This window comes from Cyprinodon tularosa, unplaced genomic scaffold (genome assembly GCF_016077235.1).
Source record: "Cyprinodon tularosa strain WSP-4 unplaced genomic scaffold, ASM1607723v1 ctg148, whole genome shotgun sequence".
Classification (NCBI taxonomy): Eukaryota; Metazoa; Chordata; class Actinopteri; order Cyprinodontiformes; family Cyprinodontidae; genus Cyprinodon; species Cyprinodon tularosa.
In genome coordinates, this window is record NW_024038309.1 from 1,059,694 (window position 1) to 1,084,156 (window position 24,463).

The 24,463-nt window shown below is 38.4% G+C and overlaps 1 protein-coding gene across 1 annotated transcript in view; it reads left to right on the forward strand.

Moving 5' to 3' along the window:
- Positions 1 to 24,463, forward strand: part of serpinh2 (serine (or cysteine) peptidase inhibitor, clade H, member 2) — a 51,652-nt gene that overhangs the window by 20,716 nt on the left and 6,473 nt on the right. The window lies entirely within an intron of this gene.

Genomic DNA, 24,463 nt, shown 5'->3' on the forward strand with positions numbered 1-24,463 from the left:
TCCTTGTAGGAGAAACAAACACTTTTCTTATATTAGTTATGCCCTGTTCTATGACTACAGAACCTAAAACAATCATTACAAATGCTAGAACTATCCTTTTATAATTGTTGTGTTTGATGTTTTTTAATTTTTACTAAAAGCTTCTTGGCCAAAATAATCAAGAGTCAGGTTGGAGGAAGTAAATGATTCCGGCACCTTGCTCTTGGGCATTAAAACCAAATCAATTTAATTGTCCAAGAGGCATATTATAGCATGAATTAAATTGTTCTTAGATTTTTCTTTCTTTATTTATTTATTTATTTACTTTTTTTTGGGGAAATCCCTTCCATTGCATGTATTGCAGGTAGCCATGGAGTTTGTTATCTGAGGTAGTGTGAAGAAGTTCCAGATGACTGATGCTTTCACTCGCTCCGTTTTTAAAAGAACTCTCTATAGGTTGTATTACTGGTGGGTGTGTGTGTCTGTGTGTGAGAGAGACATCTTTCATACACACACAAATACGCCGCAGAGAAATGGACTACATAGATCTGAACTAATGGATCGAGCACATTGTCAGAGATACTCCAACGTCAGTTTCATTCAATATTGGAACTGATACAGATATTAACATCTTATCAGTGTATCTCAGGTTTATAGCAAGTAAATCCAGTGAATTTACAAATTAAGGACATTTGAAAAAAAAAACATTATTTATGAAAGGGTAGGTATGAAGAAAAGAAACATATTTAATCATTCTCCTTTCACTTAGCTTAACACAACCCTCTTCCTGATACGTACTCAACCTATGAGTCCATAATACTCCAAACTTCCAATAAAGCCCCTTCTCCACGACCCTAGGATTTAGAGCCTCAAAACTTGTATTTTTATATTTTAATACATACAATTATTACCCATTGAACACATGACCTCAACCTTTGGAAAATGATGTTTAACCATGTATAATGACCAATAATAAGAGAAATTGGTGTTGGTTATCAATGGTGTTGGTTGTGACATTAATCATGTCTGAACACAGGGCTATAAATAGATTTTTGGACTACAATGTTTAGATATGTTAAGTTTGACAAACACACCCATATCCCCTACCCATTGATGTATGTTCATTACCCTTCTTTCATCTCATATAAAAATGTATTGAAGCATGATATAATCTATACATAACATGAATTCAGTTAACCCAAATTCAAGGAAGTTTTTTTTTTATGTCAAAGCAGTTATGGCCATTCATCTCTGATATTATATCTTCAAATAACTACTGTAAGCATTCACCAGTACAGAAAATATTTATATCATCTGCAAATAAAACAGTAATTAACTAGCATGAAAAACCATTGACTCCTATTCATTTCCCACTCATTTCTATTGTCTAACTTTAATCATTATCAACAAACGTCTAACTCTAAACCTCACCTACAGTAACCTCAATTCATTCCTTAGTCCTGAACCTCATCCACTGCCCAAGTATCAGTAAGACCACAAAATGTATCATATTTATATTCCACACACAAAGTTGTCTTCCACTTCTTTGCAGGGCCTTTCCATTGAGTTCCATTAAATTCTAACCCATTTCTAGAGCCAAACCATTACCCTTACCCTAGACCCTTACAGGTTCATATCTAACCCTAACCACAACCTAACTTTAGTCACAAACGTGACCCCTGAGCCTGAAACAGCAATTCCCTTCATGGTGTCCGGGCATTGGGCCCAACAAAGAGTAATCGGTCCCCACAATGCGCTGATTTTCCAGAAAATGGGCCACACAATTGTCAAATACAAGAAGAAGAAACAAATGTTTTTTTTTTTTTTTTAGATCTACAAACTAATTAACTGCAAACGTTCCATTTGATTCCATTATTTCCAAAGCTGTACATCTCTGTGATCTAGATTCATACTGACTTTCAGAAAACAGTTAAATGTGTTTTCAAAGAAATCTTCCAATCTGTAATTGAAGAGTTTTTTTTTTAAATCTTGAAAAACAGTGAAAGTAAAGAAAGAGGCATGTTGTTTGGAAATTGGTTTTTATCTCCAGTTTTGTGTATATTTTACAGTTTTCCTTTTATTAAAAATGACCTATTTGAAAAGAAAGAAAACTTAAATAAAAATAAATGTCTATTCAGACTAGGGTTGTCAAAAGTATCAATACTCAAAAAAGTATCGATACTGAAACGTTGTATCCGGATACAATACTTGTTTTTCAAAGTATCGATACAGTGCCGCCACCAGTGGCACCTAAACAGTCATTCATCTAAAGTTCAGAATAGAGGACAATGCACTTTCAGAACACTGTGTGATTGAATAATTCTGTTTACTTTTCAGTGTCAGACTTTTTTTTGTAAGAGGTGCAGCTGCTGAGAATTATTTTTTGTTTCTTAACTGGTTTGGCTAGTGTCATTGTTATGTGTGCAAAGCATAGCCAAGGAAGGAACACTTAATTTTAGTTTTGTAAGTTTTTATCAAGCTTGCTTAATATTGTGCACAGCATACAACCTCAAAATATTGCTCTTATTGTTTATTGTATTTATTGTATTTAAATTATTAATCAAAATATTTCTGTTGAATTTTGGAGTCTTTGGTTTTATCCTTGTGGTATCGAAAATGGTATCAAGCATCGAATATTTTCCTTAGTATCGGTATCGAGTTGAAAAGTTTAGTATCGTGACAACCTTAATTCAGACAGACAGATCGGGAAGTTTGTAACAAACTTTATTTACATGAACGTGGCAAGTGGCTGGTTTTGTAACTTTTTTTGGAATGACTATGACCTGGATGACTGGGAATATTCACCAGCATACATGTCTCACTTTTTTTACTTACATTAAAAAGTGAAGCTACTTCTTTTTTGTAACTATTTTAGCTCACATGATAATTCAAGTTCTGCTATAATGCTATATTTTCATATATATATATATATACATATATATATATTGTTTTTGTTAAATATCATGCAATAAGGAAACTGGGTATTTTTACTCAGTTATACTATGAGCCCTATTCAGACTTTGTTAAGATTTTTTGGTTTCCCAATCCAATGTTCCTTGGTTTGTTTAGCCCACCCCTCTCTATTAATATAGAGTTGAGCTTATGGTAACAAAGACATGATGAATAAAATAAAGAAGGACTACGAGGATAGTTGCAGCAGACATATATGGATGACATGTCAGTAAAAGCCTTTCCCCTCGAGGTCGGACACAGTGACTGAAAGCGATTACCATGTCCTCCTCGTGTGCCGCCCGTAACCTCATCACGGACTAATGAAATCTGCTCTGCCCTCGTTTCCAGTTTGACAAACATCTCTGTAGAGCTGCGCTGCCATGTTTCTCTGCTGGCCGTGCCCTGAAGAACAAGCTTTTGACATTAACATTGTCAGGACACTCCAGGGGAGGAGGAAGCTGTAATCTAGTGCTAAAGCCTTAAACAACTCCTCTTGACATGGCTGTGGCTCTGCTTGAGGAAAAAAAAAAAATGATGTTGCACTAATCTTAATTTGTTCCATGAAAGAGTTTTTACAAGCTGAAGAAAAGCTGTATCTCTGATAGCTGGAAGTTGCTCTACAATGTTTTGATTATGTAATTGAATTAATCCTCTGAATGGCCAGGTGTGTTTAGGCAATAATTATAAAAATGTTAAAGCAGGTTAGCCGTATCCAGATATATCAAGGTAAAAAAAAAACAAAAGTTAATCATGTCGTATTTTTCCTACAGTCTAAATAAAATACCACGGAAAATATCTACCTGTTCTCTGAACTGCTGATCAGATCGCTGAAAGAAGACTACACCCCATGTCCTTGACTTATAAAAAAAATAAAATTTTTGCTATTCTAAGTTTAGGGAAAACACAGATGGTCAATTTGAAACCTTAAGTTCTTCCCATCACTCATAATAATGTAATGCAGCTTAATACTACAGCTACAGTAACAAGCATTTATCCAGAATGATTAATGAGCTAATATCAGCTTGTTATTACATTAGGGTTGTAAAATGAGATCCTGTGGCATCTTCCTATAATGGAACACATGATGTATAGTATTAGAATTATATCTGTTACATGAAACTCTGTTGTTTCATTTTAGCTTTTTTCATGAGATCTGGATACGATTACTGGATTTTAAGCTTTTCCAGTAAAGCATAGAGGTATGGCTTTGTATAACATCTCCCAAAGATGAAAATACTGAAAAAGTCATATATATATATATATATATATATATATATATATATATATATATATATATATATATATATATTAGAGGTGAGTATTGGCATGAGTGTTGCGATTCGATACATGTCGCGATACTTGGGTCACGATACGATATTATCACAATATTGCAGTATCACTACAGTATATATTGCCATAATTATGAGATAAAACAGCAAGTGCTGTATATTTTCATCATAAAATATTGATTAGGTATTATTATCCATGTTGTTTGGGGTTTTCTTCCACTGTGACTGCCTCAAATACAGATTTGGTGCTGCACGCACAGTTAAAGGGCTCCACAGCGCTTTCTGCCTGAGTGGTGGTGCAGAGGTAGCCCATTTTTCCATCAATGTTTTATGTAACCATTTTTTTTTTAAATCGATACTAAGAAGTGAAAGATCGATATTATATTGGGCAGCCGAATATCACGATTTATATCGCCAAAACGATTTTTCCCACACCCCTAATATCTATATATATATATATATCTATATCTATATATTTATAAAATACAAAAAAATGCATTTGAATTGGTTAATTGGGCAGTAAGGTACCTTTGGATTGAGATAAACATAAAAACATTAGCATACAGACTGGTTCATCTGGATCTGAAATGCTCTTATTACACGTCTTACTGAAGTACTCTTGCTACACTTATTTGAGAATTAAAATAGTTTGTGAAGACTTTGTGCAAACAGAAAAATACATCTAAATCTACCTGATTTTTCTAGAAAATGTAGGAAGATTTCTTTAAACCACTTTTGCTTACCTTCTGTTGTCTATGTGTCAAATTAGACTGGATCAGTCCTATAGATGTTTGTTAAAGCTCTAATAATCAAGATGTCCCTTTTTTAAGCTGTCCTGTAAAACACTTGTAAAACCCTGTAAAACACGTGCTTATGCTTAACGCCTTGGAATTTTACTGTGTAATGTTGTCTTAGCAAACCATGAGAAGTTCTAATCGGGCTGAGCCCCCTCATTCCTCTGGCCAATAACCACCAGCCTTGTTCTCATTGACAACTTTTCTCCCATCAGGGTCTAGCAAATAATTGTTCATCACCATGGGTTAATTATTTAGACCAGTCATCTGTCAGCACTTAGATTGGCCATAGATTTGAGAAAAGAAAGGTAGCATCTGGACAGATGATTATTGCTGTATGTTTGTGTCCTCGATTATGAGAGCAAACAAAATCTCCTTTCTATGAGTCAATTTGAGGAGATTGTCCCACATCAAAAGGTATCTTTTTCCTGCTTTGCCCATGTCCTTTCAGTCCAAAGGATCTAAATCTTTTCCTTTTTCTGTCAGTCCCACATGTTCCTCTAATATGGTATCGCCAAGCAAGTGTATCTCAGCCCTGCTGACCTAAATGGAAGTGACATTCGGCAGGGAAGTGAGCGAAAGATGTGGATGAGCATGGTGGTGGAGGGGGTCAAAGATTGCTCAGGGACAAGGTGGGGAGCGTAACACGGATCTATTAATAGCGGTTGAATTCGGCTCCTTCTTTTTTTTCGGTGCGTTTTCCAATTTGTGGTGTTTTCCTCCAAAGAGCACATTACATTGGGGATCTGCAGCCTGAGACAGAGAGCCCTCTTAACAAGAGGTCAGCGATAAGCCAACCTTTTCTCTCAGTGATCCTCCCCTGACCAGGCCACACACACTAATGGCCAATGCTGAAGCTGTATCTCCAGTCGGTGACTAAGACATATGAGTGTGCACAATAGAGCTCACTCAATCATGGGTAATGAGGTCAAGGGGGCATCAAATATTTACAAGAGCTCACTTCACCGTGTACAGTGTCAAAGGGGCAGCTGTTTCGATACTGTGTTGGCAGACTTGCGTCGTATAAATTAACCAGATGTGCTTCATTTGTGTAGCCTCTTGCTAAAAGCAAAAGCTCCCTTTTTTTCCACGTTTTTTGTGCCCGTATGGCCTTGTGAAATAAAACAAGCTATTGGTGTGTGTGTGTACGCGGACTAGTTGAATGAGACACTGAGCATATTGACCGTGCAAAAGAGGTAAAAGCCCATGGAGATAATACACCAGTGTAGCTGATGAGATTTAATAAAGGAAGAGAGGCTTTCAAGTCTTAAGGGAGCTATGAGAAATAGAGCTTTCTGTTTATTTCTTTCTCTGAGCCTGCATCATCAGTAGGTCCATGAAATGAAGCTGTGATGATGCCAGAGCCACTGCATGCTTTAAGCCACCCACTCTGAATATTATGGGCAGTGCTGAATTAAGCAGAGCGTGTCTGCATTTGTTCAAGGGGGCCGCCGCTTAAAGAAGCATCTCTGGATAGTTAGTAGTAAAGCAGAGGAAAACTAAGGTGTGAATTTTGGAGGCAGAGGGGAGGTAGAGAAATCGTCATGACAGGTTTGGTGGTATGATAAATTTGCTAATTGAAATCAGAATTTTAGTGCTGGATATCAACTTCATTTGTTGGTTACTTGGTTTTTCTGGTTTTCGAATATTAGTATAGCACGCGTGTTTGTGTTGTAGGTGCATTCTTGTTAGACACCGACACAAATATGTATTATTTTTACTCATTGAAGTTAGTTGGCTGGCAGTCATCCATAAACTGCAGTCACATTTGTCAGATTTACAGGTATACAAGAAACATCAATCTGTTTTTTTATAATTATAATTATATAATTAATTTTTAAGTTTTAGTTTAGACACCATTTCTAAGGGGCATGAATCGTACAAGAAAAGTCTCAAGGGTTACACTTGAACAGTCTCCAGGATCTGCACAGCGGTCACACTTAGACTGAACAAACTGTAATCTTACAGATGGGGACAAAATTGTTGTTACCACTCGTTTATTGAAAGAAAAACCCACAACGGTCACAGTAATAACTTGACTGAATCTGACCAAAGTAACAATAAATAAAAAACGTCTATGAAAATGAACAAATAAAAGTTAGACATCGCTTTTCAAGCAGGCTTCAACAGAAGGATTTTTTTTTCCAATTATGAAACAGGCCAGAACAGAGAGCTGCTGCCCTTGATGATATTGTAGGACAGTGGAAGAATACTCTTAGGATCTCCTCAACCTGGCTTACATGGGCAGAAGCAGAAGCAAAAACCTGGTACTCTGAGCCAGACTCTTCAATACCAGGGCTGAAGTCAACAAGATGGTTAAAAAATGACTACACAGTGGCTTAGGTTTGAAGGGTGCATGTCTGGATGGCATGTTTCAGCTCCCTCCAACGATGATCAATAGGATTTAGGTCAGAGCTCTTGAGTGTTTTGGTTCATTTTCCTGTTGCAAGATCCATGACCTGTGACTGAGACCAAACTTTCTGAGAATCACATTTCATTTTTAGAATCCTTCGATAGTCTTAAGATTTCATTGTACACTGCAGAGATTTAAGACACCATTGCTACTTTTCCACTCACAGAACAACATAGAACATGTTAAGACAGAGATGTTCCTTAATTAAAAAAGGGTTAGATTTCAGAAAAAAAAGATACAACAGATGAATAGAAAGCGTTACAATAACATTACAGGAGTCTGAAAATGGGAAATGGGGGGATGATGCAACAGGCGGTTGAAAAATGTTTTTAAACAGACATTTAGCTTCATTGATTTAGTTTCATGGATCTGAATCCATGAATTGATTAAAACCAAGGACTAAGATGGCCAGTGCTTCTTTAGTGTGGATTTGTGCAGTTAAAATTGTTTCTGCTTCTTTTAGTTTTTAAGTTATCCAGAGGTTACCATTACCAGCATTAAGCTCTGAGTTAAACTAAAGAGTTCTACTATTTTAGTGATTTGTTAGCACAGATTTGTGCAGGTAAAACTTTTGTTTGTGCATTTTTTGTTTTTGAGATATGATACTTTTAAATGATTTTTGTCTATTTGCCAAGTTATTTGACGTGGGTGGGGTGTCAGCTTACCACAGCTTGGGTATAGTCTGCTCAGTTACGATGGAAAAAAATAAATATTAGTGCTTAAAAAATGATTGCATAGCCTGTTCAGCACAACTAAAATAAGTTCCACTTATATTAACCTTAGGAAGCCAAAACTGACCTAATTAAAAAAAAGCTTTAAGTTTTTACATAGAATAATGCAATTAAGAAAAGGGTGTGGAGGAAAACAAGGATGTCTGTTTAATGCTTATTCCGGAGTTTGAACTCTTTTATTAGAATTGCACTCATGTTAAATGTTAAATTCCTTTAACTGCACATTTCTGCGAACCTATTCTGTTTTTCCCTTTTAATTCTGATTCATTGAGACGATACTAAAGAAAGAATGTGTTCTGTTCATAAAGATGGCAATGATATAGCTTTTGTCTAGGGTTAGTTTCAACTAAATTTTTTAGACCTTATTTTCTGGACTATGGAGTGTACCTCACTATAAGCATAAGTCACAGTTTTGTTTTTTTAAACTGGAAACATGCATTTATAAGCTGCACCAGCTATAACATGCTGACATCTACTGAAACATACTGCCCCTGTTGTAAGGATGATGACAATTTTTGCTCTTGTTGGCTTGTGGCAGTAAGAGCTTCTAATGAAAGCGCACAGTCACTTCATTGGTTCGACAGCTTTAAAGTTGCAAATAGATGCCAAAATGTGTGAATAAAAGGCATTTTTTGTCCGTCAGGCACTGCTAGCAAGTGCTCCCTGCTTCCTCCTCTTAATTGTTTGCCCCTTGCTTTTTAAAGCTTACGGTCGATAGCATCTAACTTGTGTCAAGGTTTTTGAAGTGTCATGGTCAAATATTGAGACTTAAATAATTGGTCTATTCCATGCCTCATGTCTTTATACAGTGATTGTAAATAACATCTTGGCCTTGAAAGTATCAGGCAAGATAGTGAATTAAGTCAATGAAGCATCATACCAGGTCAAATATCAAGTCTATACTCATATCATTCATCAAGTGAGTTCACCTCCGGTCAGTACAGGTAATCAGTAGGTCAAATCCAACCACATTTACCGATTTTCACGACCATAAGGCGCACCGTACTAAAAGGCGCACTCTCAGTTATGTGTGCCATTTCTGTATTTAACACACACATAAGGCGCACCGGACTATAGGGCGCGTTTTTTATATACAGGTACATGTACTCTACTACGTTTAAATACCTCTACTGCGTATTTAAAAATACAGCGGGGGCAAAACTGAGTATGACTGTGCTTTATTCATGTATTTATTACAAAGTATTAATCAAACCTGGGAGCTGGCCGTGAGACAGACACATCGCAGATGACAGAGTGCTGTGATCACTCCTAAATTAACTTCAAATCCTGAAACCTGCCGACGGAATATGTTCGCTTTTATTAACGGTATCCTGGTGCCTGCAGTTTAAAGGAATAGTACACCCAAAACATGATTAGCCTTCATTTTCTACTCACCCCCATGCTGAACAACACTCTGGAGTACTTTTTTGATATCTCAAATGCATCTGGAGATCTGGGAGGCTTCTTGCTGTCTGCTGACATTCAAATAATGGAGGTCTGTGGCGCCCGAGGCAGAAAGGTCCATAAAAGTCCACAAAAAACATGTCAATATTCCTCCATACTGCTCGTCCAATGTATTCCAAGTGTCCTGAGTGGGTAGCATCCAGAATTTACTCGAAACGAAGTCATTTAGAATGTTTTTAGAGCATAAACAGTAGTGTATAGGATTTCCTGAAAGCGCGCACATGCGCGATCACGACGCTACGGAAGCCGGCAGACCAAACAGCGCATTCAGCTCTGCAAAGAACTCATGCTCTTCCTCAACACTGAAGTCCTCAGACATTTTTGTTTCGTTGTTTCTTTCTTTGCACAGGTAAACAGCACATTTCTTCTTCTACGCTTGCATTATTGGCAGAGCAGACGCTGAATGCGCACTTTCATCTGGTTTGGTCTGCCGGCTTCCGTAGCGTCGTGAACGCGCATGTGCGCGCTTTCAGGAAATCCTATACACTACTGTTTATGCTCTAAAAACATTCTAAATGACTTCGTTTCGAGTAAATTCTGGATGCTACCCACTCAGGACACTTGGAATACATTGGACGAGCAGTATGGAGGAATATTGACACGTTTTTTGTGGACTTTTATGGACCTTTCTGTCTCGGTCACCATAGACCTCCATTATTTGAATGTCAGCAGACAGCAAGAAGCCTCCCAGATCTCCAGATGCATTTGAGATATCAAAAAAGTACTCCAGAGTGTTGTTTAGCATGGGGGTGAGTAGAAAATGAAGGCTAATCATGTTTTGGGTGTACTATTCCTTTAAATTATTTAGATGAAAAACACCTGCCAGCCACCACGGTGAACCCGGAGGCTGCCCAGCCTAGAGGCTGCTGATGAAGGGATTTCTACTGTCGGCGCACCGCTGGTATGTGGGGGTCTGAGCTCCTCCAACAGAAATAGTATAGGCAGGATAATAATCTGGATGAACTGACTGCAATTATGAAGTTTTCAGGTGGCCTTTCTCACTTAAAAACATATTAAAACTACTTTATTCCCACTGATCACAGCAAATATAGCTGCAAGATTTAGATTATTTAGATGAAAAAACACCTGCCAGCCACCGCGGTGAACCCGGAGGAGACCGGGCCCAGAGGCTGCTGTTGAATTAAGTTTTCAGGTAGAAAAATAGAGCGGGAGCAAAACTCAGTATGATTGTGCTTTATTCATGTATTTATTACAAAGTATTAATCAAACCAATCAAAGTCGTCATCCTCTGTTTCTGAATTAAACAGCTGTGCTAAATCAGACATGCCAATTTCCCCTTCTTCGCTGTCAGAGTCCCTTTCCGTGCCGGGCGGCTCCTGAGAAATAATGCCGGCTTTTGCGAAAGCTTGAACAACAGAGCCAGCAGACACGTTAGTCCAAGCATCTACAATCCATCCGCAAACGGTGGCGTAACTTGCCCGGCGCTGCCTTCCACTTATCCTGAAACTGTGGTCTCCGTCAGTCATCCATCGCTCCCACGCCACTCGCAGCCCTACTTTGAACGGCCGGTTCACACCGACGTCGAGCGGTTGAAATTCCTTTGTCAGACCCCCGGGATAACAGCGTTCATTTGATTCACCTTTTTTTTCACATCGGCTGTGAGATGGGCACGCATGGAGTCACAGATTAACAGCGATGGTGATGCGTGGAAAAAACCACCTGGTCTCCTCACATACACCTGCCTCAGCCACGCTTTCATCATCTCCTCATCCATCCAGCCTTTTTCATTTGCCTTAATATCATATGTCATCAGAGCGCTGTGTCTGTCTCGCTGTCAGCTCCGAGATCAGCTTCTCTGATTGGTTGATGCGGCGCGTCCAGCAGCAAAACTTCAATTTTTCCATCTCGAGCAGCAGCAGCGCGTTGGCAGATGCTTAAACGCTCCCGACGCGCAGAGTCTGCTGCTCAAAACGCGCTGCGGGACCTTTTGCTGCGCCTATACGCGCGTCAACCATTGACTTTGCATGTAAACTCGCTGCTTCTGCTGCACCTGCTGGGTCCGGTTCACACCGATGTCGAGCGGTTGAACAGCGAGCACAGCGTTAATTTGTTTCCCCATGTTTTTCACATCAGCTGTGAGATGGGCACGCATGGAGTTACATATTAACAGCGATGGTGATGCGTGGAAAAAAAACACCTGGTCTCCTTACATTCAGCCACTCTTTCATCATCTCCTCAATGAGGTGGTCTCAAAAGTCGCAGTTACAACACACATAGGGCGCACCGCACCAAAGGGCGCACCGCACATTTTGAGGGAAAAAAAAGACGTTTAAGTGCGCCTTATAGTCGTGAAAATACGGTAATAATAATAATCTAAGATCTTTAAACTAAGCCATGTCTGGGGCATGTTTTAATGCTGCATGCTAGACATTCTAATACCAGACATTGATTCAGCACCACAGACTATCTGAGTGTCCATCCTTTTAAAGCCGTTGGGTCATACTCCAGTTCTTGATTCACACTGTCAGGTAACTGTGACGTGTCCATGGTCCAGCAATTTGAATCAAATGACCAAAATGCAACCTCAGCATGTGGTCATGGTCATATAAGTCATGTGAGGATCTAATTATTTGATACAGGGTTGTTGTAATGGCCCTAAAGGACTGCAGTTTGACACATGTGCTTTTAGACCACCAACTCAAATCCATCACAAGATACTATATCGCTTAAAGTGCCCTATGAGTGCAAATATAGATAACATTTTAGTGTAGTTTGTGTAGAAAAGGGGAAACATGTGCTGGTCTAAGGCAATTTTTTGGACAGTTCAGCTGCAATGACATGACCAAATTCTCCTTCAAGATGAGTTAATACTGTGACCCTTGTGCTTTTGCAACACTCATTAAAGTTTCTTCCTATGTATGGCACAAGTCAAGGTCAGGTCAGTATGAGTTTGTTCGCAGATAACATCTCCAAGAAAGACCTTCACAACATCAGTATAGTAATAATAGAGTTAGTCAGTTAGCTGGGCTATCATCTGTCACAAGGCTCAGAAATAAAGGACTCAAATGCAAGACCTGACACAGTGGATTAAAACTCAAGGTTCTTTTAATTCAGTCCAGGGTTGAACACCAAAAAATCCAGCAGAAACAGAAGTATCAAAAAACGGAGGCAAAGACAGGTCAAAATCCAAGCAGGGGTCAAAACACTAGAAAGCTAAATCTAACAGGCAAAAAAGCCGGAACGCTAAGCTCAAAGGACAAAGACGAACTGGCAAAGGGAAGCTGCAAGGGTGGGAACTGAGTACTCTAACAAACAAAAGATGAGCACATACACCAGGTGAATTGCGTTAGACTCACTGAAAAAAAAATAGAGGTTGACAGAACTTAAATTTTCTAGGCAACGTGATGCATTTGGTTTTTTGAGTTTTCCTTACTTAAATTCACTGTGTTTGAGTTTACAAAGATTTTTGAGTTCTGCCAACTTAGGTTTTTGGAGTGTTACATAGAAATTTTGAGTTCTACCAACTTAGGTTTTTGAGTTTCACCTTTAAGTTCTGAGTTCTATCAACTTTGTTTTATGAGTTTGACATATAGATTTTGAGTTCTACAAACTCAGATTTTGTAGTGTTATCTGCAAGTTGAGTTCTATCAACTCAGTTTTTTTAGTCCTACCAATCGTCTTCACTACCAATCATTCAACACACAAAAAATCATGTTAATACAACATTTTTATTGCTTCAAGTCAAACATTGTATCAATAGATACAGTATAAAACCATGTTCAACAACATAATCTTAACTGCACAGATCAAAGTAACCTGACACTGGACCAGAATGTTCTAGATTCGTAAGAGGGAGTGATGATGAGGGAAAAAACAGTAAGACACCGATTTAGTAAGAGGAAAACACACAGGTAATTTTTTGTGAAGTAAGTGTATTAACATATATGAAAAAATAACAGTTTTACAAATTTGGACGGCCTTCAGTTTGTTTTTTTCAATTGTAGTCTCTTTAAATTGGGTGCACCCTTTAAAAAAAATAAAATGAAATAAAATGTCTTGTTTCCCAACGGAAAAAGAAAAAGGTTTTCCCTTTTTATCTCTGAGTTTTTCTTTTTAGTCCTACCACTCCGACAGGACGATGAATGCAAGAAAAGAAAGTCTCTTCAGTCCAAATCCTTCTCTTCAGTCCAAATCCAGATGTTCACACGGTTGGCTCGCCATCTCCATTTAAGGAGAGAATCCAGAATCCAGGGTATCCAAAAAACCCAGCCTGCAAAGCACAACAGGGCTTAGTTAAATCCATTCACTTCTTGTTCTTAACTGTACAGTTTGTATCTCTCCAAGTATGATACATTTCAGTGTGTAATGTAACTTTTCTAACTCATTACGAATTAACTGCTGCATTACAGGGTTAACATATAAAATGTTAATGTCACTGTTTTTCTTGTAAAGCAAATAAAATCATGAAAGCAAAAAATCCACATGTAAATAATTATAAAACCACTTACAGTTAAACAGTAAATACCCAAATCGGATTAAGAAAGTAAAATAATGTAGTCTTGTAATATTCTGTGCCTGAGTGCCACAACACTGCACTACATAAAACAATTTAGAAATTTCATAAGTTATTACATTCAACTTAATGTCTCTTTTCATTTGTACAATGAAAATAACAGGCACACTCTTTTCTCTACGCATAAACACTCACCCGCACATGCGCGGCATAAACACGCACGCGCACACGCGCATTATAAACACGCATGCGCACGTGCGCGGCTTTTCCTTTTATCAGAACGTGAAAAACATGTGAACTCATGCTTCAACTCGGTGGCAATACACCACAAAGGAATGCTAACTCACGGAGCTAACCGCTAACTGGCTGTACTTTGCAGCACTCACCGGGAAAAGAAAAGATTCAGAAAACTGGTAAGGTCCCAGGGTCGTTCCTCCGTGGTTCTCCAGATGCATAAAAGCACAATGTCCGCCAATCTTCTCAAACACGAGGGAAAAAAGCTGTGCACTTGAAGAAAGGGATAGGAAACCCCGTACCGTAGTGGGCGTGTCCATGAACATAAGCAGTGCGCATGCCCATGAGTTTACAGTTGAGGGAACTCAAAAAATCTTGTATAGGCGATTTAAAACTCCTTGTTAAACCAACTTCTGAGAATTTGAGTTGGGCAAACGTGTATTTATTTGTTACATGTCAAATTTATATTTCTGAGTCGGATTACAATGCAATTGTGTGTTAGAACAACAATTGCCATTTACTTTTTTAACAGTGCTGTGGCAGATCCTGATTGCAGGAAGGAACTCAGGAAGTGAAGCTGTCTAAAACGAGAGAGGAAATGAGTACCAAAATAAAACAGGAAGTGAAAAGACAAGGTAATAAAAGTGACATCAATCTAATCAGGACTACCCTATGATGTCAGGACTACCTGACATCATCTAGCTCTGGGACATCTGTTCCCAGAACTATATTGGCAGAACAGAACACAAAAAAAAAGAGATAAGATAGCAATTAATGTCACACAATGTTATTTTGTAGACTGCGGTTTCACAAACCAAATTTGTCATAATCAAGTTTCTTTAATTAACCAAAATCATTTTCATTTGACACCTGGGATTGGAATCAGCATCCCCTGTATAAACTTGGTCCCATTAACAATGTTTTTGTCAAGTTTCTCTTCTTTCAAACCTACAAGTACAGTTTTTTACTAACTCTGTGCAGAGTATAGCCTGTGTTTACGTCCTGGTTCTAAAGCCAATGGTATGCGGATTCCCAGGGTTGCCAAAATAGCGACGGGGAAGTCTGGGCTTACCTACTGTTACCTTCCCAGCCCAACCCCACATAAGCAGAAGAAGATAGAAGGATAATTCAGGGCATTTGCCAATTAGATCAATTGAGGGGGAGTTTTTTTAAGTCTGCACAAAATATTTATGAATGCTTGGCATGTCCGTTGAACTGTCAGAGCCAAACGAATCACCGTCCATTTCCGAAAATCACAAAGTCAATTAGAGAGGGAAAAAGATAAAAACAGTCAGGAGTCACATTCACTGCATGAAAAGTGAGATTTTCGTCCCCGTAAACCCCCATAAACTCCCGCAGATCCCTGATTTTCGTCAGTTTCCGACAATTTGCAACCCGTGCTTGTCCGCGTTTGTCGTGCCACAAATTGTCGGAAACGTACCATGACGTATGTGGAGAGCGATCAGCTGTACTAATGGCCCTAATTAGCATATGAATGCAGCAAACCCGCGCGGCTGGCCAGGTCTGGCTTGAATAACCTACTCAGTATTGGCTGAAACCACTATTCTCAAACAAGTAAAATCGCTCGTGACTGGCAGCAAAACCACACGTGGCCACGCCAGGCTTTAATTTTCTTACTGAGTATTGGACGGAACAGTTTCTTTTTAAACAAGTAAAGTCGCTCGTGATTGGTTGGCATATATATATATATATTTACATATATATATTTATTCATATATATATATTCATTCATATATTTATTAATTCATATGGTGTGTATTTATGTTATCCTACACTACTACACAATTATTATGCTACCATCAAGGACATGAATGAATTTATACAGGAAATGAAGATTTGCCAGGAAGCTGTTTATGCAAAGAAAGAGCTTTATTAAAACACACACAACTATATACAACGCATATCCAAACACATGCGTTTCTAAAAATTAAAAGTCTGTGAACGGTCCGTTTGCTTCCTCGGGGTTGGAGGTAACTGGCAGCATTCCCTCCGAGGCAGGTCCAATGTGCAGACGCCTACTGTGCGTGGCCCTGTACTTCGGCATCGCTTCTAACCGGGACTGCAGCTTAACACAGAATTCAGTGAGATCCGGCCTACGAAATGGCGGCGACCATACAATCCATCCAGAGACACCGCCGAGGAAGGCGGACTTCCAGAGTTCCACTTCCTCATCTGCTAGCACACTATGCCTCGCTTTCAGCAGCTGAAAAAAAAAAAATTTAATCAGCGCACTGCGTATGGACACAACACATCTATCAACGCACCTGAAAAATAGTCACCAAATAAAGTCTTACCCTCTTTCTTCTGGCCCGACTCCGAGCAGATAGCCTCCGCACGCAGCGTGTTGGCTGGCTGCGTATATCTGAAGCTCCTGCGTACCGTCTCAAAATACGTCATACAGGCAGCTGGAAAACAATTAAATGAGAGTGGTATAAATAAAAAATCAAACGCAAGTCACAGTAACAAGGAAGGAGAAAACATTAAAACAAGTCACTTACACACAATGTCGTCTCCATCAACATCGTGAAAATCTGGACTTGCTGATATGACTCCGAGCAAATAGGAGGCCTGTGAAAACAAAATGTACAGCTATGATCGGTATCTATCCGTATCCATTGCCTTTTACCGCAGAATGAAAGCATATTCTTTAAATCTTACCCTTGCTCCGGTTCATAGCGCCTGCAATTAGTCTCTGAGTTGTTAAGACGGCGTACTGCTTCCTGTGAATCACAAAAAATACACTTTAATAAAGCTTGTTCTTGCAAGGCTAGGCTAGATAGGCTAATAGCTAGGCTGCTATTAGCCGTAGCTCAGGCTAGGCCGCTTTTAGCTTAGCAGGCAGTAATCGAACATATATTTACCGCTAGCATCTCTTCTTTGAGTTCGTCTTGTTCGATGCAGAGTTGCCATCGCGTCCAAGAGGAGTTTTACCCCGAAATCCCACATACTTCGCTCCAGACCGCCTGCACAAAGCAAAGCATCCATCCTCCACTGTGGATCCAGCCGCTCCGCTCTGAGTTTCTTTGGAGATCGTACAGAGCATGCGCGAGATGAACCAGGGTGTCCGCGGATCAATAAAAATAATTAAAAAATCATTCTTTTTTTTTTTTTAATCAAGGCCTTAATTGGCACTAAAATTATTTAAATATGTTTATCGAAGTATTTATAATTCTTTAATAAAAAATGCTTATAAAAACAATTTCGTCAGATATATTATATCGCTCCAGGCGGAGAAAAAGCTAGAGGATATATATATACGTATATATGTGTGTGTGTGTGTGTGTGTGTGTGTGTGTGTGTGTGTGTATGTGTGTGTGTTTACATACATACAGGAGTCATGGAACTCTGCTTGCAGCTCCTTCATATTTCATGTACACTAATAACTTGTGTACATGGTTCTTGTTGATGGCATTAAAATAATTTCAAATAGCATTAAAATAGCATTAAATTAGAGTCACTCATTCCTGTATGAACCCTGTGAGCGCTTAATTTAATATGACATATTAAAAAAATCCCACCATCATCCAGCATATGTTCAGTTTCTGCCCAAATTTATATATATATTTTTGTAGATTTTTGTAACGGGGATAAGGATAATTCAAAACTGCTTTTTTTTTAATGAACTTGTTCACTACTTCCAAACTCAGCATCTCTTTTCATTCCTGTAATAAGAAGTTTCTTTTGAATGGATTTGATTAAAGTTTAAGTCCCTCGGTATAAAATAAATATTTTGATGGAGATGAGCAATCTGCTTCCTCGTTGGCGAATAACCAATAGTTTGGATCCAATCATTTAAATAAACGGTGTTAGTTTTTTTTTATATATATATATATATATATATATATATATATATATATATATATATATATATATATATAGGAATTGTGCTATAATTTCTAGTCACAGATCTGTTGCTGCTATATTTTAATTTGACGAACCGGAATTTGTCGATGTTCTTTTTCCTGTTTGGTGCGATTGCAATTGCGGATCTTGACCTGGCCGGACCTTATGACCACAGTGTACCAATCTTCTCATGGCTACTTCCAACAGGATAATGCGCCATGTTATAAAGTAAATCATCTCAGACTCATTTCTTGAAACTTTTCCACTTAAGTAATTGTGAATTGAGCATATTGACAGACAACATTTTATTTTTTATCTTAAATGCAATTTTTTTTTTATAATTACTGCTCTAAATGTATTGCTCTGTCAGCTAAAGATCTGTTTTGGTCTCTATACTTTAATTAAATAAATCAATTCAAGCTAAAATGTAAGAGGCTATACTAAGCCTGATCTCTTTGTATCAGAGATGTTCTTACCCAGAAAGATGTCACTTGGGGTAAAACCCCCCCTGCAACCCTGATTTGCATTTGTATAGCTCACAGCATGTTCATTTACATGTTAAAGCCTCCCCTAGAATTCCATGGGGGGGAGGCATGGGGGGAACACTGCCTAAGAGAGTCCACGTCAATTTCTGACAATTTACGGGAGTTTTCGGCGAAGCCTGCAAATTGTCGTAAACTGCCGCTAACCTGAAGTTCCACGACAATCTACAGTGCCGCATATTGACGAAAATCCCACTTTTCATGCAGTGATTTGTAGCTATGATGCTGGGACAATGGATAACAAGAGCTATGAGGAAATATTTCATCTCACATGGGTTATGAGCTTAAAATATCTAAGGTTCTTACTGGCTTCATGAAATGATCATCATCCCCTTTATCAGCTAGTTAATTGAGTTTTGATTGTTCTCCTGGAGTAAGCCAGAATATTGGGTACAAGTTGGTGGATCACATGCCGCCCAGAAACTGCCTTAGGTGGCTGCACATGTTCCCTCTATCAGAAAGCACCAATGATACTGATTTTCCTTTAATAGCATCTAGTAGTTTTTCTTTGTTTTTTTACTGTAGGTGCATAATTTTGAAATTTGGTGTTGTGCATGTGTTTTAATTGATTTTTGGTGGTGAATCTTTTGATTCCCTTCTACAAGGTTAAATAATTATTTGAACACTTATTGGCTCTTTGTGCTCACCAAAGAACATTAAAGCTCTTGGATTTGTTTTGGACAATTTTTATACCAACTCTTATGCCGTCACTTCAGTACAGAGGATTCACCTCATGGGGTTATCCTTTAATCTCCACAAATCATTATCAGGTATTTAAATCAAGTTCTAAATCGTGTGTTTTAGAGAGCCAAAGCATTATTTGTAAAATTCAAAACGCATAAATCATACATTTCTGGACTTGATTATCTATCGACTGTACTAAATTTACTAGAATTACAATAATTTGTAATTTGGATCTCTAAAAGTCTGAAAGTTGTATATGTAATTTGCAGATCATCCTAAAATCAAATCAGTTCTTTCCGTGTCCCCTCCTCTTTATTCGTTCTTGGGAATTGGATAACAACTAAAAGTCTGCATTACTGACATCATCTGGTATGGAGTAAGTGGTTCATGATGGTTTAGTATCTTGTGCATGTATATAGCCTACAGTACAATCAATGTCTTATTAATCAATTTTATTCTCGTTTTTTAATATTTATTGATGTTGTGTAAAGGTTTAATATGTGCCTGGTAGACCACAAGTCCATTTCATAGACGGCTTCAGAAGTAACGGTACTTTATAAAAGACAATACTTCATTATAAGTTTCCATGAACAAATATTTCTTTTAAGGCTGCTTGTATTTTTCCTGCTTCTTTCTTGTTATCCCTGTCTTCATTCTATCTGAATGATAGAATTTCAAAACATTAGTAAGTAAATATAAATTTAAAGCTTATTTTTCCAATTTCAGGGTCCAGTGCTTCTGTATGTAAGTAAATTGAACTCAAATGATTTGATAAAAGATCCATAAAATCATTTTTTTATTCTTCATAGGATTTATTGCTTCTTCTCTAAATTTATACCAATAATGAACAACAAAATGAGTTTTTGATTGATGTCAGTTTTAAGTTTAGCTGATAGAAAGATTTTAGAGTTCCTTCGAGATTAACTTGAAAACAAAAATATTTCATTTTGCCCTTGGGGAAAATATTTGGTTTCTCAATTTCAGTTTCAAAGAAAATAATAAATTCAATATGCAGTTGATAGATATAAAACTTCACAAAAGACAATTAAGAAAAAGAATAAATGGTACAACTGAGGCAACAAATAAACCAATTAAATTCTAGATTTTCAGTTTACCTGTATTTCACTTGTATTTCTTTGACAGCGTACACCATCTGTCTGTTGGTGGAAGTGGTAAATTTGTTTGCTGTCGTTTAATTCGTAGGGTTTGATCTTGGCGTCTTTTCTCAGCATGCAGAGTGGAAAAAGAGCTTCTTCTTGTAGAGCTCTCTGATCTCTTTAATGTAATATTTTCCCCAAACCTCGTCATAATTAAAAATGCTTTTTAAAACCTGGAGTGATTTCTTACAGACTCTCTATTATGCCCTGGGTACTCCAAATTGCCCTCTCGATGACCCCCACACAAATTATAAATACAAAACGCTACTTAGTTTGCCAAACCATTAAGGTGAAATAATGTTTTTTTTGGGGTTTTTATGTGCCTGGGGGATGATGCTTTGCTTCTTCAGGCCCGGTTAGCGTTCCCAGTGCTGCAGGCCATATAAGCCTTGTCCTCGTTCGCAAGAGGAAAAGACCGCCAGTTGACGGTGCCTCCAGCTCACACTTGCAGACAAATGTCGTGTGGATGCTGTGTGCGAGGCATCAGCAGTCTTCCCAGAGCTCTTCCATCTAAGATTCATGTGGAGCGACGAAGAGAAAGGGCAGCCAAAGAGCACCTCCCAGAGGTTTTCCCTCCCAATATAATGCAGTGCCACACCTCTGCAGGGCTCCTCTTACATCTTTTCCCAGTTTCTTCCCAATGCTGCTTTTTGATCCCTTAGGTTTTACACTGTGCTGCTAAAACAAAGAGAAAAAAGTATTTTTCTGTTTGCTGAAATTGGAAAGATTGTAAGCCTAGAGATGCTGATTTGTGCTGCATATTATAAAAAAATAATAGTAATGGTTAAAAAAGTGGTTTCATATTCTACCATAAAACTGTTTGTTTTATATAAACTGAAACTACAGGGAGATCAACCATTCTAAACGTATTATCCTAATGCCTGGTTCACACAGCAAGATAATTCTGCTGATTTTTGTCTCAATCTTCCCCCTCCGAGAGGCCCCGATTATCGTGATGGCCCTAAGCATAATCTCATGAGATAATATTGCTATGAGTGGTGTTTTAAACATGACTGGGTTGCTACGATCGCAAATGGACATGTCATTGCCCATTGGATGTTCCTCAAGCACAGTCAACCTGTAAAGTTGGGCATACACTTTCATTTTCAGGCCGATTCTCAAGTTGTGCGAGAATTTTTCAATCGGGCAGACTTTCAGCCTGATTGTGCGATGTGCATTGTGTAGTGTACAGGGAGTAATGAGGGGCGATCAGCCACTCATGACCACCTGCTAATCAGGAATCGTAAGGTTCGGAGAAAATAAAAGATGTTTGAAATTCGGCCGGCCGTTGTAAGGTCGCAGTGTGAGAACATACATTATGAGCTGTGAATATTTAAACCCTGCAGTTACGTCATCTAGTTTGAGCTGTAACTGCGTGCAACGATTGAAAATATTGCACAGTGTATGCCCGGATTTAAGTAATGTTTAGCCAATCAGAAAGTATTTCTAGAACAACAAAAAAACTCACCAGTGTAGCATGTAGTGCGTCTGTTCTCACTGTCTCCATTGCTTTAACAAATCCCTTCTCTTATTGTAGGTTTTATGTCATTAGTCAAGTGAAAGGTAGCAGCAGCCTGATCGAAATACTTCAGAGTTAATCTTACTGAAGGCTTCATATATATGTATATATATGTATAGTCCCTGCTGTATATAGTGATTGAAATGTTAGGGTGCAGTTGGTTATTGTTGCTGCTTGTGTAACAAGTGATCCCTTGTAGGAAACCAGGAAACAATGGTAAACAAACCATGGCAAACTGCTAATGTTGCTAATGCTACATCTACATTATGACATTTTGTGAACATTGAGGCTCTATCTAAATCTTCTGGGGCTCAAAAATGTTATCCAAGGATGTGAATTTTTTAGACATTGGAGATTTTCCAATAAAACCTCAAGAAATAAAACCTGGAAGAAATATTCTAAAACATAATTTGACAAAGAGTAAGAAGTGTAGATGTCCTCACTGTTAAATATGACTGTCTATAGTAGATATATTATCCTTAAAATATCTTTTAATCATCTTAGATATATGACACTTCAAAAAATTGGGCTAATAAAAATGCCTCATAAGAGATAAAGTATATTTAGTAAGCATCAATAGAAAGGTATAACTGCAAAGAAATTGCATCTATATCTTCTTAATGGAATAGACAATTGTCTGGCATTTTGGATACTTAAACATGTTATCTTATGCTGCATCTTCATACAAATTCAGTAAGATCAGATGAAATAATCTGAGGTAATCTTGGTAAAGAATGTTGAATGTAGATCTGCATCTTACAGATGAGAGACGAGATAAATCCAGAAAAGGCATGACGCTTCAGTGTCAACTTTCTAGTTATATAAAAAGCTCTTTATGAGACTAATTAAATTGCTGATGTGCGAGTCATGACAAAAGAAAATGGGATAGCTGATCAAACCTTTTACTTAAATTGTAACTGGCCGAGTTTAAAAAACTCAAATAGACCAGGGTTTAAAATATATATGTAAAAAAAATAGGCCCCAAAACAGTCCCCAGTCTTTCCTCACACACCGTCATTTTTTTTAACCACTTCAGCAAACCTCCCTGTTTTCTCCCACAATATGGAAGCTCGAAATGGAGACTGAAAAGTTGGGTGAGCAAAGGGTAACCTTAACAGCAAGTCTGTTGGAAAAAAAATGAGGTGAAGAGGAAAAAGACAGATTTAGGAAGAAAAAGGGGATAAAATAGTGGCCCATGGTGCAGATAAACGATGGGCAACGCCGGGCGAGTGGTAAAGCAGCAGAGGAGGACAGTGATGAAGTAGTGGTGTGGTAAAGGAGAAAGAAAAAGTGGAGTAATAATAGATGAAGACAATAGAAGTGCATTAGAGCTAGAGGTGGCTTTTGAGCTTCTGTTGAACAAGGGTTTACGTTTGGGGCACATCTAAATATCGTTGTATTTGTTTTTATGCTTAGTGATCTAGAGTCATTATTCTGTCAATAGAAAAGCAAATATTTCGTGTGTATAATAATTTGGTCTGACAAAGTCGGTGAGGTACAGAACAAGCAGCTATCCGGATGATTAAGGAGATACCTCTAGTTTACTCCACTTACGTCTAAAGCGTGCCAGAAAATCATGTTGTCACCCTTTCAACCCCTCTTCAGATTTCCTCCGTGGCCTTCTTCACAAGAGTCCGGAAACCCCTCCTGGCACACACACACACCCACCCACGTGCTCCAATGTGGCCTCCAGAGAAGCCTGTCACTGTGAGTGGCCTTCTGGCACAGGAGGATAAACTACCTGTCACGCCTGTGACTTGCTGTGGAATTCATATCAGAGGCAAAACAAAGGAGGTGCTGAGGTCACGGGGCATCACTCTTACATTATTCATCATCTGCTTCCTCCTTCCGTCTCTTCTCGGCCTGTCGCCTACTTTGTTCTGCCAGATCACAACAAGGGCAACTGTCGGTGTCCTCCGTGGCTCCCGGTTTTTAGGAAGCAAAGTAAATAAGCAGTATACTAAAGCCCCCATCGGAAAAAAGTGATCGCTTTGGTAGAGTGTGTTGAGTTCAGGTTAATCATGTGACCAAATTCTGGGAAAGGAGCACGTCTTCAATTCTGAATGTCATAGCATCATAAAAATTTTAAAATATTCTTTTCCTCCCACTCGTGGTTCAGTCTCCCTGAGTGCATAATTTATCAGCATCTTGGCAGCTGCTTGTTTGCATACACTGTGCAGGACGTCGGATGGTCTGGTGATTCAGGGGCAACTGATTTGTGACCATAGACAGAGAAGAATACACAGGAGTTTGGCTCTGAGGGTTTTAGGTAAAGCTGGGTAATTCTGAGGTCTTTTGGGAAATTTAGCACCAAAGAGCATACTTGTTTGCTTTACAATAAATACTAAATGTTAAAATTGTTGCTAG